Source organism: Triturus cristatus, chromosome 5_2 (assembly GCF_964204655.1).
Source record: "Triturus cristatus chromosome 5_2, aTriCri1.1, whole genome shotgun sequence".
In the NCBI taxonomy this organism is placed as follows: Eukaryota; Metazoa; Chordata; class Amphibia; order Caudata; family Salamandridae; genus Triturus; species Triturus cristatus.
In genome coordinates, this window is record NC_140588.1 from 1043288787 (window position 1) to 1043302053 (window position 13267).

Consider the following 13267-nt stretch of genomic DNA (forward strand, 5'->3'; position numbering starts at 1 on the left):
CCAAGGATATTTGCTGTAAGGTGCACCTGTCTTCAATAAAGCGGCCTTTTTCACACTTAACAAGCTGGTTGTGGTCTGTGCTGCACCCCCTTTGGCCCAAACATATTAAAAGACATAAATTAATTGATACAAATATGTAGCGCATCAAGATTTTTTGATTATGAATGGAAATAGGCGACACCTCTGATATCTCATACTAAAACCGGAAGGATATCAAAAGCCATTCAAATGACGTGACTGGCATGTTTGTAATAAGCTCAATTCTCAAAGTTGATATAGTTGTCCGTATTACCCATGAGCTAGAATCTTCTTTTATGTTTTTAAATAGAAGTCTGTGGAATTGATCATCTATTTGAATTATTTTTGAAGAGGATGCCCCATTTCCCGGGCTTCTTTTCAGAAAATAAAATAAATGGTTTCTAGAAAATTTGCACAGTTTCCTATAACTAGAGTCTTTACAAAAGCCCCTCAATCATGTGTGTTGCATGTAGGGCGCAAGATGTCTCGGGAGCATACATTGACTGCCTCCTTAAAGTGGTAATTACTCTTCAGACTCTTTGTACCAGTTGGGATAACAGGCATGCAAGTGATACCCAGGTGCCATCTCTGGAACCCAAAAGATGTCGGGCGTATATTCATACCCAGTGTCCACCAACCAGTTTCTTCCCACCAAGGTACCGGAGCTCCTATTCCATATTGTCCTTGGTATGTTTAAGGACTTGAAGTTCTGATCAGAGTAAATGCACACCAGCATAATCGGTTGATACCAGTTTCTCCCCCTGGTTTTCCTTTGCTCTGCAAAACCCGTGGAGATGCAATATGTCCTGACTTGGAATGTTTCAAATTTAATTGAAGCTCAGGTTTTTGTTATCCTTGTTTTCCCACTTTTGCTTCCCAAGAAAGAATAAATATTGACACCATCCGAACAGTTGTTGTTGAGGTCACAAAATGCTGTCGGAGCTAGCTTGAGGTTTTGTCTATTTTACCTGCTACCTCTGCTTCGTTCAATACCTACAGTAAACAAGCATGGTAAGCCTTAAAACTCATAAGGGCTCTCACACCAAACCTTTGCCTGATGCTTAAAATTAGATCTGTATTTAGAATTGTAGTGCTTAGCAGTATTTTAGTCCCATCGGGGCTGCTGAAAGCTCTAGGTTCTTCTGCTTTGTGTGCATCATTATTTTATCCCACACCCTTGTTCCCATCTGTAAATAGTTGTATTCTTTCATGACTGCACTTGGAGTTTGAGTGTAATTACTTGTCACATAGCATCTCTGTTCCAAACCATCTCCCATCCTTTCAGGTCTCCCCTGAGCCAGCGCATGTGCTGCACGGAGAGACATTTAGTATACGGGTTTTCAAAGTACTGCCACAGCCGGCCTAGTGCTTGCATTCACGCGAGCGTGCACGCGCGCAGCCGCCCTCTGCCTCCCTTCCAGCGCGATCACTACTCGCGTGATTACCACAGAGCGCGTCCGATCACTTTTGCTTTCATGGACGCGCGGCCGTTACTTTTACAGCCACGTCTGGCGGCCCCGCGATCGCTTTCACTTTCACGGCCAATGCTTGTTGAAGTAGGCTTCATTCCTACACATATCGCAATAACCTATCTGACTTTCTGCAAAACAGCAGTAGGACTGCCAAAGTGTTAATTAAATTCTTTAGCGCAAAGGGTATGCGGTTTTTGCAACTAGAAGTACTTCGAGAAACTATCGAATTACTTGTAAATTAGATTGCTGAATCTTGTACAACATGTTCCTTGTCTATTCAAGTTTTCTTTTAAGCCGTCAGCCCAGATATGATCTTTGAAGGCCAATGTACTGCAGTTAAAAGGCTTTTGATAAACATTATCAGGTCACTTCTCACAGGCGAGACACATTTAGTGCTTCTCACCTCCGATGTCAACATTAGACGAGGATATTGACAAGCTGTCAATAAAAGATCATCAAACCTTGTGATAAAATCAGCACTCAACAAAGACAGCCTGGATCTCATTACTAGATTGCTAAAGCCGAATCCAGATAGGGCACATCTGTTCTTCCATCCACTCACCTTGCTCTTTTGTAAGAGGTTTCTTCTCTTCATTAGTCTTTTCTTTAACTTCCAGGACCTCATGTTCATTCCCTTTTCCTCTCCTCAGCTGGCTGGGCTCACCTTGTTGTGCAGCCTCCTTTGTTAAATCCCCAGTCCGGCGCGCGGGCAGGGCCTACCTGGGAACCAGACAACCACAGCAGCGGGAACACCCGTCTGCGCTAATGAGGTCTGAACAAGTTACGAGTTGCAATATGTGCATTTCACGGGGCGTCACCTCGATTCCGAACCGGCCTGTTTGTTTAATGTGGAGGCTGAGGCAGGGAGGGCAGGTGAACGCGCGTGCCTGTCCCAGTGAGTAACACTCTGCCAAAGAACAGCCAGGTACACACTTCTCACATACATTTTTAGTTTCACTTCAACCTCAAAAAAATACTTCTACAACTATCTATAAACACATTCATACGTCATATGCACATATATTGCACATACATATTTTACACAGTTTGCTGCCATTGGCCGCATGCTAAATTGTAATATGCAGCTTTCATGTTAAAATTTAAATATTGTCTTGCTTATAAATTTTCTAAACAGAAATAGCAAGGTCTCCTGATAACCGGAAAACTAAATACAACTCAGACCATTTGAGCTTAATAAATTTACCGTGGTCGGCCCCTCTCTGAAGAAGGTATAATCCAACCCATTCTAGAGAACGCCAGGGCCCAGCCCACACTTGAAAAACATTTCACCCATTTCAGAAACTGCAGTGCAGGAAGTTGACTCGGCCTTCAAATCAATACAGCAAAAATGGCAAACAGGCTAAATTTAAAAAAAATCAATTTTAGAATATTCACACCATGAATAATCAAGATTTTTAGCTTGTTTTGTTTACAGTTACGAGTCGTCATGGCTCATTAAGTGCTTTCGCGCGCAGTGCGCACACAACTCCCTCCGCCTCTCTCTCCCACTGCAGCCCCATCTATGCATTCCGCGCGGCCAATGCTTGTCTTTTTTCCATCAAGTGCTGTTTAAAGGCTGAAATAATAGAACGCCTAGTTCCTTTATTTGGTACAAAAGGGGGTGGTGATGGACGGAGCATCAGAACCAATCAAACACTCACACCCAGTCAACAGATCTGGGTTTGATCCATCACCGTTCTTTAGCCCACTCTGCCACCCCAGTTCAGACATGGCCATATGCAAATCAGTCTGACCCTGTGCCTCATGGGAACAGTCCAGCCCGAACTGCCAAGCCATGTCTTCCCTGGACCGGAAACAAGCTTCCTAGGACCGGTTTCTGGCATTTCAGCCGTCTTCAGCCAGGCTTGCTTGAATCCAGTGGCAAAGTGAGCAAGGGACTCACGTCTGAGCATACCCTGCCAACTTATGGCGAACAAAGCGGTACAAAAGGGGGTGGTGATGGACGGAGCATCAGAACCAATCAAACACTCACACCCAGTCAACAGATCTGGGTTTGATCCATCACCGTTCTTTAGCCCACTCTGCCACCCCAGTTCAGACATGGCCATATGCAAATCAGTCTGACCCTGTGCCTCATGGGAACAGTCCAGCCCGAACTGCCAAGCCATGTCTTCCCTGGACCGGAAACAAGCTTCCTAGGACCGGTTTCTGGCATTTCAGCCGTCTTCAGCCAGGCTTGCTTGAATCCAGTGGCAAAGTGAGCAAGGGACTCACGTCTGAGCATACCCTGCCAACTTATGGCGAACAAAGCGGTACAAAAGGGGGTGGTGATGGACGGAGCATCAGAACCAATCAAACACTCACACCCAGTCAACAGATCTGGGTTTGATCCATCACCGTTCTTTAGCCCACTCTGCCACCCCAGTTCAGACATGGCCATATGCAAATCAGTCTGACCCTGTGCCTCATGGGAACAGTCCAGCCCGAACTGCCAAGCCATGTCTTCCCTGGACCGGAAACAAGCTTCCTAGGACCGGTTTCTGGCATTTCAGCCGTCTTCAGCCAGGCTTGCTTGAATCCAGTGGCAAAGTGAGCAAGGGACTCACGTCTGAGCATACCCTGCCAACTTATGGCGAACAAAGCGGTACAAAAGGGGGTGGTGATGGACGGAGCATCAGAACCAATCAAACACTCACACCCAGTCAACAGATCTGGGTTTGATCCATCACCGTTCTTTAGCCCACTCTGCCACCCCAGTTCAGACATGGCCATATGCAAATCAGTCTGACCCTGTGCCTCATGGGAACAGTCCAGCCCGAACTGCCAAGCCATGTCTTCCCTGGACCGGAAACAAGCTTCCTAGGACCGGTTTCTGGCATTTCAGCCGTCTTCAGCCAGGCTTGCTTGAATCCAGTGGCAAAGTGAGCAAGGGACTCACGTCTGAGCATACCCTGCCAACTTATGGCGAACAAAGCGGTACAAAAGGGGGTGGTGATGGACGGAGCATCAGAACCAATCAAACACTCACACCCAGTCAACAGATCTGGGTTTGATCCATCACCGTTCTTTAGCCCACTCTGCCACCCCAGTTCAGACATGGCCATATGCAAATCAGTCTGACCCTGTGCCTCATGGGAACAGTCCAGCCCGAACTGCCAAGCCATGTCTTCCCTGGACCGGAAACAAGCTTCCTAGGACCGGTTTCTGGCATTTCAGCCGTCTTCAGCCAGGCTTGCTTGAATCCAGTGGCAAAGTGAGCAAGGGACTCACGTCTGAGCATACCCTGCCAACTTATGGCGAACAAAGCGGTACAAAAGGGGGTGGTGATGGACGGAGCATCAGAACCAATCAAACACTCACACCCAGTCAACAGATCTGGGTTTGATCCATCACCGTTCTTTAGCCCACTCTGCCACCCCAGTTCAGACATGGCCATATGCAAATCAGTCTGACCCTGCCAAGCCATGTCTTCCCTGGACCGGAAACAAGCTTCCTAGGACCGGTTTCTGGCATTTCAGCCGTCTTCAGCATCAGAAGACGGCTGAAATGCCAGAAACCGGTCCTAGGAAGCTTGTTTCCGGTCCAGGAAAGGCATGGCTTGGCAGTTCGGGCTGGACTGTTCCCATGAGGCACAGGGTCAGACTGATTTGCATATGGCCATGTCTGAACTGGGGTGGCAGAGTGGGCTAAAGAACGGTGATGGATCAAACCCAGATCTGTTGACTGGGTGTGAGTGTTTGATTGGTTCTGATGCTCCGTCCATCACCACCCCCTTTTGTACCGCTTAGTTCCTTTATTTGACCCCGTAAAACTGTAAAATTCAATTCTGCCTTGAGCGTAATAATTATCTGCATGATAGGAGTTGAATGCTTCAATGTTGGCTGAAACAACATTTCTTCACAAAGCAAAGAACACATAATGCATTATTTATATATGTATTTATTTTGTTAAATGCAAGAGGAGTGGTTTAATTAAAAGAGCTCGGGGTACCTCCCGAAGTTGATTTCTTTGCTAGTCCAGTCTCTCAGCAATCTATCCACGAAGCAGCCTCTTCTGGCAGCGTGTGGAGAGGGCGAACCGTAGCAGCAGTTTTTCTAAAATCTCTTACCTCCGAGGTGGAGACATTTTGCAACCGGGGAGAGCGAGAAATATAATTTTTAGAAGCAGTAGACATCCCTTGATGTTGAGCAGCCTTCTCTGTTCGCCATTTCACACACGTTTGTTTAGCGCAGTGAAGGTGGCTTGTGTGCAACCCTCCTCGTACCGGCGGCACTTTTGTAACACTTGGCTGGTTTGCTTATCTTTCTTGTGGCCGTGCTGCCAATAGCCTTGATGGCAGAGAGCTTGGTCGGTTCCCCAGTCTGCTTTGCTGGTAACGTACTGGCTGCATCGTGAACATGTCAGATCTGTTAGCTTTATTTCTGTCTGTGTAGCCAATAGGTCTCGCCTTTGGGACTTTACACGTGTTTAGCCATGTAGCAGTTGATGTAAGGATATTGTGCTGCATAACTCAATACTTATAAGGTCCCAAAAGTGAGATCTATTGGCTATGCCAATGCTTGTCCTCTTTGTATGTGTGCTGTAAAGTGCAGCACAAGTATTAAGGGGCATATTAACAAGCCAGGCGATAAAATTATCGCCGCTTTAGCAGCAGAAAACTGCCGCTAAAACGGCGATAATGGGCTTGATAATATGCTCTATGGATTTCCAATTGAAGCCCATGTTAAATGTGAAGGACGTCTAACCTGAGCTTCAATTGGAATTCCATAGAGCATATTATCAAGCCCATTATCGCCGTTTTAGCGGCATTTTTCTGCCGCTAAAGCAGCGATAATTTTATCGCCTGGCTTGATAATATGCCCCAAAGTTGGAAAAGGAAGGAGAAATGAAAGCATTTCTCCCTCGTTGCGCCTGCTTAGAAAGGGTGCAGTTTTCTGACGCTAAAACCTGTCTACTTTATTTAGTAAATAGGGTTTCGCGTCAGAAACCGTGGGTGGTTGCATGGGAACGTCCATTCTCCACCCATGGCACGCCCCCCTGGCGCTAAGTAATGTGTTACTTTCACATTATTTTCAACAAGTTCAGTCCTAGAAAGTAAATCGGAAAAAAAAGATTTTGCGATGATTAGTGACGCAGACACAATGGGGCAGATTTATGACGACTGGCGCATCCCTGCATATCAGCAGGGATGCGCCAGTTATTATGCGCCACAGCTGCGCCACCATGGATGCGCCGCATTTATAATGCGGCGCACCATGGGGCAAAAACGGCACAGATGCGTGACGCATCTGTGCCGAAAAGTGGCGCATTGCTGGAGTTGCGTCGCAAGCGCGACGCAGCTCCAGCAATGATCTGGGGGGCCCTATCTGTACAATGCTGCGTCAATCCTTACGCCTGCTTCAAGCAGGCGCAGGGTTTTGACGCAGCATGGGCTCAAAAGTGACTGAGTGAAATCTTGTAGATTTCACTCAGCCACTTTTAGGAGGCGTTCCTGCGCCGGAACGCCCCCACCTGCCCTGGAACGCCTACATGTGGCGCAGGGCTTTACAACGTGACGCATCTGGGAGATGCGTCACGTTTGTAAATGCCCCGCACCATGGCGCAGGATTTGCGCCGCTGCTGCGTCACAAAAGTGACGCAACGGCGGCGCAAAAGTGCCGCAAGTGCAACATAAATCTGCCCCTGTGTATATATAATCTTAGTAAATCTCCTCCACAGTTGCTTCTATATATACAGGCTGCTTTTTCAATTCAATCAACTACAAAAAGACACAATTCAACTCAGTTATACAGAGTTTCGTAAAATATTGTGAAGCAGACCTGCTGTTATGATAATGTTAATGTTTTTACTGGTTTAAGCGTGAAAAATGGCACTCATCAGGCCTGGCGCAAAATATAGGCAGTAAAGCAAACCTTCACTTAGAATACGGAGAAATTTCTTCTGTTCTTTGAAATAGTTGTGCTGAACCCTCCTGGTAGAAACATAATAAAGTTGGACAGACTGATGAGCGCAGCAAGTAGTTGGCAAAAAAAAAAAAAGAACTCCTCAGACATGTGCGCGAGCAGACTTTATCGTCATTCTGTCAAGGCTTACATTTTATCCCAATCTGTCATGGCCGCTTGTTAGCAAAATATCTTCTCGGTTGGACGTCTTTTAACCCGATCTAGCATGGATACCACGCCTTTCATTCCAGTGACGTACAAAGAAATGGCGAGTCATTCTAGCCAGTGAGGTGTTTGGTTTGCCGAGGACAGATTTCAAACAGGGTGTGGCCGCAGAACTAATATTTGCATATTTTCTGTGCAATGCCGTTAACTTCTTTTCTTTGGTTTTCTGTGCTAATTTGTCAATAATGACTTCGGTTTAGTACCCTCAGATCTTTTACTCCTTCCCATTTTAATCAAAGTGAATAAATAAAACAGGACATAATAAAAGTAGGTGTTACTTAGCGCTGGGACGTGACATTGCTTCTTTTAGTGGTAAGAATATAGCTCTTTACTATTTGTCTAGTAGGTTCCTCTGAGGAGGAACCGCCCACTCGTAGTTAAGGAAAGATTTGGAGAGAAAGGAAAACGGGGTGAAGAATGACCATACCGTTTTCATTAAGTGCTGGGTATTTATTCGTTTCTCAGCAAAGGTTTGAAGTCAGCTTTATCTAGTAGGCATTTCTAACTGTTTGAATTAATGATAGATGTTGCCAGAAGGTTTTGAAAATACAAAGGTCAGCGAGGCTCGTCGTTATTTGCCGTAAATTGCCCAATTTGACCTTGTTTTGAAAGCTGTGATTTTTTTAGTCCATATAACCTCCATTCTAGATTTGCTGCTAAGTAGAATGCTTTGTGAGAAGTTGTCTCTCTCTCGAGATAATTAAATGATTACAACAAGTTCAACTAAACAGACTTGCACAGTGTAAAGTAACAGGGCCTGGACCCACTGGCTAAAGAAACAGTGGCACTAGTTACATGGGTACTTACGAGTTAGAGCACTCGGGCCCTTTTTAGGTCTCGCCTGGCGAAAGCGCACATGCGCTGCCCTTGTCAGAGACCTTTTGGAATCGATTCTTCGCCGTAGGCTCATGCACCCATCTGCATGGACAAAGATGGCTGCTCTCGCCATCTGTCCAATGTAGACAGCATGCGCGTGTCCGTGGGACAGTGGACAGTCCCACGCCATTTTGTTGTAGCTCGAGTCTACCCATCGCACACGCGTGCGCGCGCCTTTAAACACGCCGTGCTTTCACTTTAAACTGAAATGAAAGCACGCCGCCATGCACACATGCGTGCACTTTAAACACGGCGTGCTTTCACTTTAAACTGCGAGTAAAGTGAAAGCACACCGCAATGCGCGCGCCTGCTGCAACTCTGTGTAATCTGAAAGTCATGTGAAAATACTGAGAGGCAGCACCGGTCCAACTTTCAGTTTTCATGGGTAAGATCTACATAAAAGAAGTCAATAGCATGTCTGGGAAAGGGTTCTTGGTAAAGGACCGTGGTAGCTTTGCCAAGCATCAGGTCATAGTGTGTGGAGGACTGATGATTATTGGGCATTACTGTTGTTTTCAAAACTAACCTTACCTGGTCGTAGAAGATTATTTGATCTCACAGCTGTTTCCATGTATTTAATACTGCAATGTCGCCTTTAAAGTGGTAGCATACAAGACTGATAAAAAAAGATCTCTCCAGCTGGTGCAGTCTGGTCGCTCTACAGAGGAGGTGGGGCGGCCAGCAGCCTGAGCCTGAGTTTCTCTTCACTTACCACTATGAACTAGGGGTGCTTACAAGCAGGTAAAACTGCTAGCACGTGACAGACCACTGCATTGGGCTGGTACTATACTAGGTCATTCTAGCCAGCTGCCTAGGGAGCCTTTTTCAAGGTTGGCAGATCACATGCACCCGTTTGTTAAAGGATGGGTGTTTGAAATGTCACTTCACCGATGGCGCTAAAATTCTTGCGCCGCTCCACACCTCATTTACTCCTCCTAAGCGCACTGAGCAGACTTTGACCCAAACAACTTTGCAACTCGCGCCAGCAAGCTGATGTGGGGTGCTGGCACATGGGACAGTGAAGCCCCCCACTCTCTTCCTACCACTTGGATGCCTATCAGATGGGCATTGTGCATCCTGCGTGGACTCAGAATGTCAAGCCAGGGTCCTCCTGGCTGTTTTAGAACACCACTGGAGAGACGTGGCACATGGGCCACCACTTAGTTTTAGAAGTGCATCCCTGTCTCCAGGTGTATGCCCGCCCTCCATCAAACGTAGTTTTTAGAGGGTGAGGATGGCCTATGATGAAGCATGACACCAGGCGGTGTGTGAGGCAAGTCCTTCACTTTTTTGAGATGCCCCCATTGGAGTTGCATCTCTTGAGTCTCTGTAGGAACCTGTAGGAACCATTACTAGGGACAGCCCTATTTTGTGTTTACATAATATATAGGAGGCTGGCTAGTCCCTAGGCCCTGCGCCTCTAGTTCCCTTCCCTAGTTCAACACTAGGGTTAGTGTGTGTGGCAATTGAAGGCTGCCAGGGCGCAACTAGCTGGCCTAGACCTCGATCGTGCCGAGTATGCAGCCCTGCGGCTCCGCCATACATACTATGTGGGAGGCGATAAAACGGGACGTCTCCTCTCTAGCGTGCTTAGAGCTTGGGTCCAGCGGTCAAAAATCACAACCCTTTACAACACCCAAGGAGAGAAATTGGACAGCGACGACCAGATAGCTGAGGCCTTTAGAGAGTTTTACGCATCGCTGTACAGCGCAGATCGGTCTCTTGACACAGATAGAGATGCTTACCTGAGGGGGGCGGCGACGACAGCGCTCAATACAGCGGGGGCCGCCGCGTTAGACGCGCCTATCAGGATTGAGGAGGTGGTCGGGACGATCTCTCGCCTTAAGCACTTGAAGTCGCCTGGGCCGGATGGCTTCTCGGCTGGCTTCTATAAAACCTTTTGCCCGGTACTAGCACCACTTCTGACTCGACTTTTCAACTCATTCCAGGGGCCTGGTTCGATACCTCCTGATATGTTGGAAACCGACATCATTGTACTACCTAAGCCAGGTAAAGATGCCACCCAATGCGCCGCTTATAGGCCTATCTCCCTACTTAACCTAGACCTTGAACTCTTCACAGGGGTTTTAGCTTCCAGACTTTGACCACGGCTACCTGGCTTCATCGAGCCGGACCAATCTGGCTTCATCCCCAACAGACAATGCAGTGATAATACCAAACGCCTTACGCACTTAATAGACAAAGCTCACTACCAGGGGATGGATGTCATGCTCCTGTCAATAGACGCCGAAGAAGGCGTTTGACAGGGTGGATTGTTTTTTTTTAGATAAAACGATGGCACACTTTGGAATCGAGGATCGCTTTAGGGCATGGGTTGCCAGCTGTTATGATAAACCTAGAGCAACGATTCGTGTCAATGGCATAGGCTCCAGGCCCTTCGACATCAGGAGAGGCACGCGGCAGGGATGCACGCTTTCGTCCCTTCTCTTTGTGCTCTATGTAGAACCTCTGGCGCAGAGGATCCGAGATAACCCTGACATCACGGGCATCACCTTTGGGGGGGAACATCATACACTTAGCCTATACGCAGATGATATCTTGGCTGCGCTGGACAAGCCTAAACAATCAGTGCCTGCCTTCTTGAGGGAGCTTGAGACCTTTGGGAGGGTATCTAGCTTTAAAATGAACAGGGGGAAATCAATGCTCCTCCCATTGGGCCACAACACACACACAGTCAGCGATGCATCTTCTGAATACGTGGGTCTACAAATCCAGACCTCAATCCCATACTTGGGTATAGTTCTAACCCCATCCACCGAGCGGACGGTTCCTTTGAACTACACGAATATCACCTCCCAGATACAGGGTGGCCTAAGGAAATGGCAGAAACAACTCCTATCACTGCTTGGTCGCATCACTGCGGTGAAGATATCCATAGTACCCAAACTCCTCTATATCTTTCAGACCATCCCGGTGATCCCTCCCCTGGGCACCATAAAAAAAGCTACAAGAAGCAGTGCAACACTTCATATGGGCCGGGAAAAGGCCACGTATGCGCAGAGACCTCTCCTACGGACCTCCGGATGAGGGAGGCCTGGGGATCCCAAACCTACTGCACTACTTTAAGGCAGCACAATTGAGATACCTGGTAGAATGGAGTCGGCCCGAGTCGGAGAAGAGATGGCTCTTTCAGGACAGGGCGATGGCACAAACATCGCTTTGGAAGATACCCATCCTAAAGCGCCCCGATAGGCCAGCCTACCTTCAGAATTCCCACATCACTCGCACAGTGATGCAGGTGTGGGACACAGTAGCGGGTAAGAGGGGACTCACCACTTTTCCCTCGCCGCTCACACCTTTATTTGATAATCCTGACTTTAATCCGGGATTAGAGAGGAGGGTGTTTCAGCAGTGGCGGATGTCGGACTGTAGATCCGCAGGCCACCTATTCGATCTTGAGGGATTTATTCAGCTCTCCGATTTACCACAGCTTTACGGCATCAAAGTTCCGCAACGGTATCAATATTTTCAAATTCGACATTGGTTGACACAGCCCAAAATACGCCCTCTAGTCGGTAGAAAGCTGATAGCTTTTGAAAAATGGCTCCTTACCAAAGAGTCGGACTGAAAGCTGATCACTGAATTGTACAAGATGATCTGCCCGCCGGTCGCTTCGCGCCCCTCGGCCGGTCAGAAACGTTGGGAAAGAGAGCTGAGGATAAACCTCACCATAAAGGAATGGCTAGCTATATATTATAGGGCCAACCACACAGCCAGGAACACTGCCAGCAAGGAAACAGCGGTAAAGGTCGCGACCTACTGGTATTTGACTCCGGTCGAGTTAAATAAGGGCAACCCTAACCGTAGTCCAACTTTCTGGAGGGGAGGTGATGAGGAGGGCACCTTGACCCATCTACAATGGGAGTGTAGAGACGTGACGGGTTAATGGACAGCAGTCCTTAATGACATTGACAAACACTTTAATACCGAAATCTACCGTTTCCCCGCCTATACACTTCTAGGGCTGCCCAACGCACTCAAATTTCCACTGAAATCCATCAGGGGGCGACAGATGGGTCTGGCCATGGGAGCAGCTGTTCAGCACATCATATCGGTCTGGGGAACACAAACTCGACCTACCCACACAGGCTGGCTGCATAAACTATGGTACACAATGAGAATGGAACGCATACAAGCAACTCTCACGCAGTCTACAGCATCCTTCAACACGGTCTGGCAACCTATCCTGTCACTCCTATCAACGGAATTTAATGAAGTCAACTGCCCAAAGTACCTTCGCCTCTTGCGACTGACCGACACACTGACCTCCAGAGACACTCCTGGAAATTAGACAATTGGTGGTTCTCCCTTGTGAGGGCCTAAGAAGGTATGGACATGGCACACCGGTTGGGGAGGGGAGGGATTCAAGGGGGGGGGGAGGTTATTGTTGTTCTTTCTTGGCATTTTGGGGGTGGATGAGCGAATAAGTAGTGGGAGCCTCGGCCCCGCCCACACCCATGGACACTCGAGACCCCGACGACCTTTTGCTACAATGAGCTGTTATGAGGGGGATGGGATGGAGCCTGGGGTTCATCTGCAATGTACCTACATGGGAGAATACGAGACTTGTAATGCATCTGCTTCAATGCCAAAAATTAATAAAAAACAAAGTTAAACCTAAAACTGCTGTGTTTATTTCCATCCCTGCTTCTTCTACTCCAGTCAGGACCCCCTAAAATATCCACTTCCTCGAAAAACAGGCACACCTTTTTAGGCCACCTTTTTTAAATGCGATTTTCTTGAAATGTGGGC

General features: G+C 47.6%; 1 protein-coding gene and 1 pseudogene across 1 annotated transcript in view; one reads left to right on the forward strand and one right to left on the reverse strand.

Moving 5' to 3' along the window:
* Positions 1-13267, reverse strand: part of LOC146829640 (relaxin receptor 1-like) — a 1041377-nt gene that overhangs the window by 500622 nt on the left and 527488 nt on the right. The gene's annotated exons all lie outside the window — the stretch shown is intronic.
* Positions 7933-7986, forward strand: LOC146829642 (U7 small nuclear RNA; annotated as a pseudogene).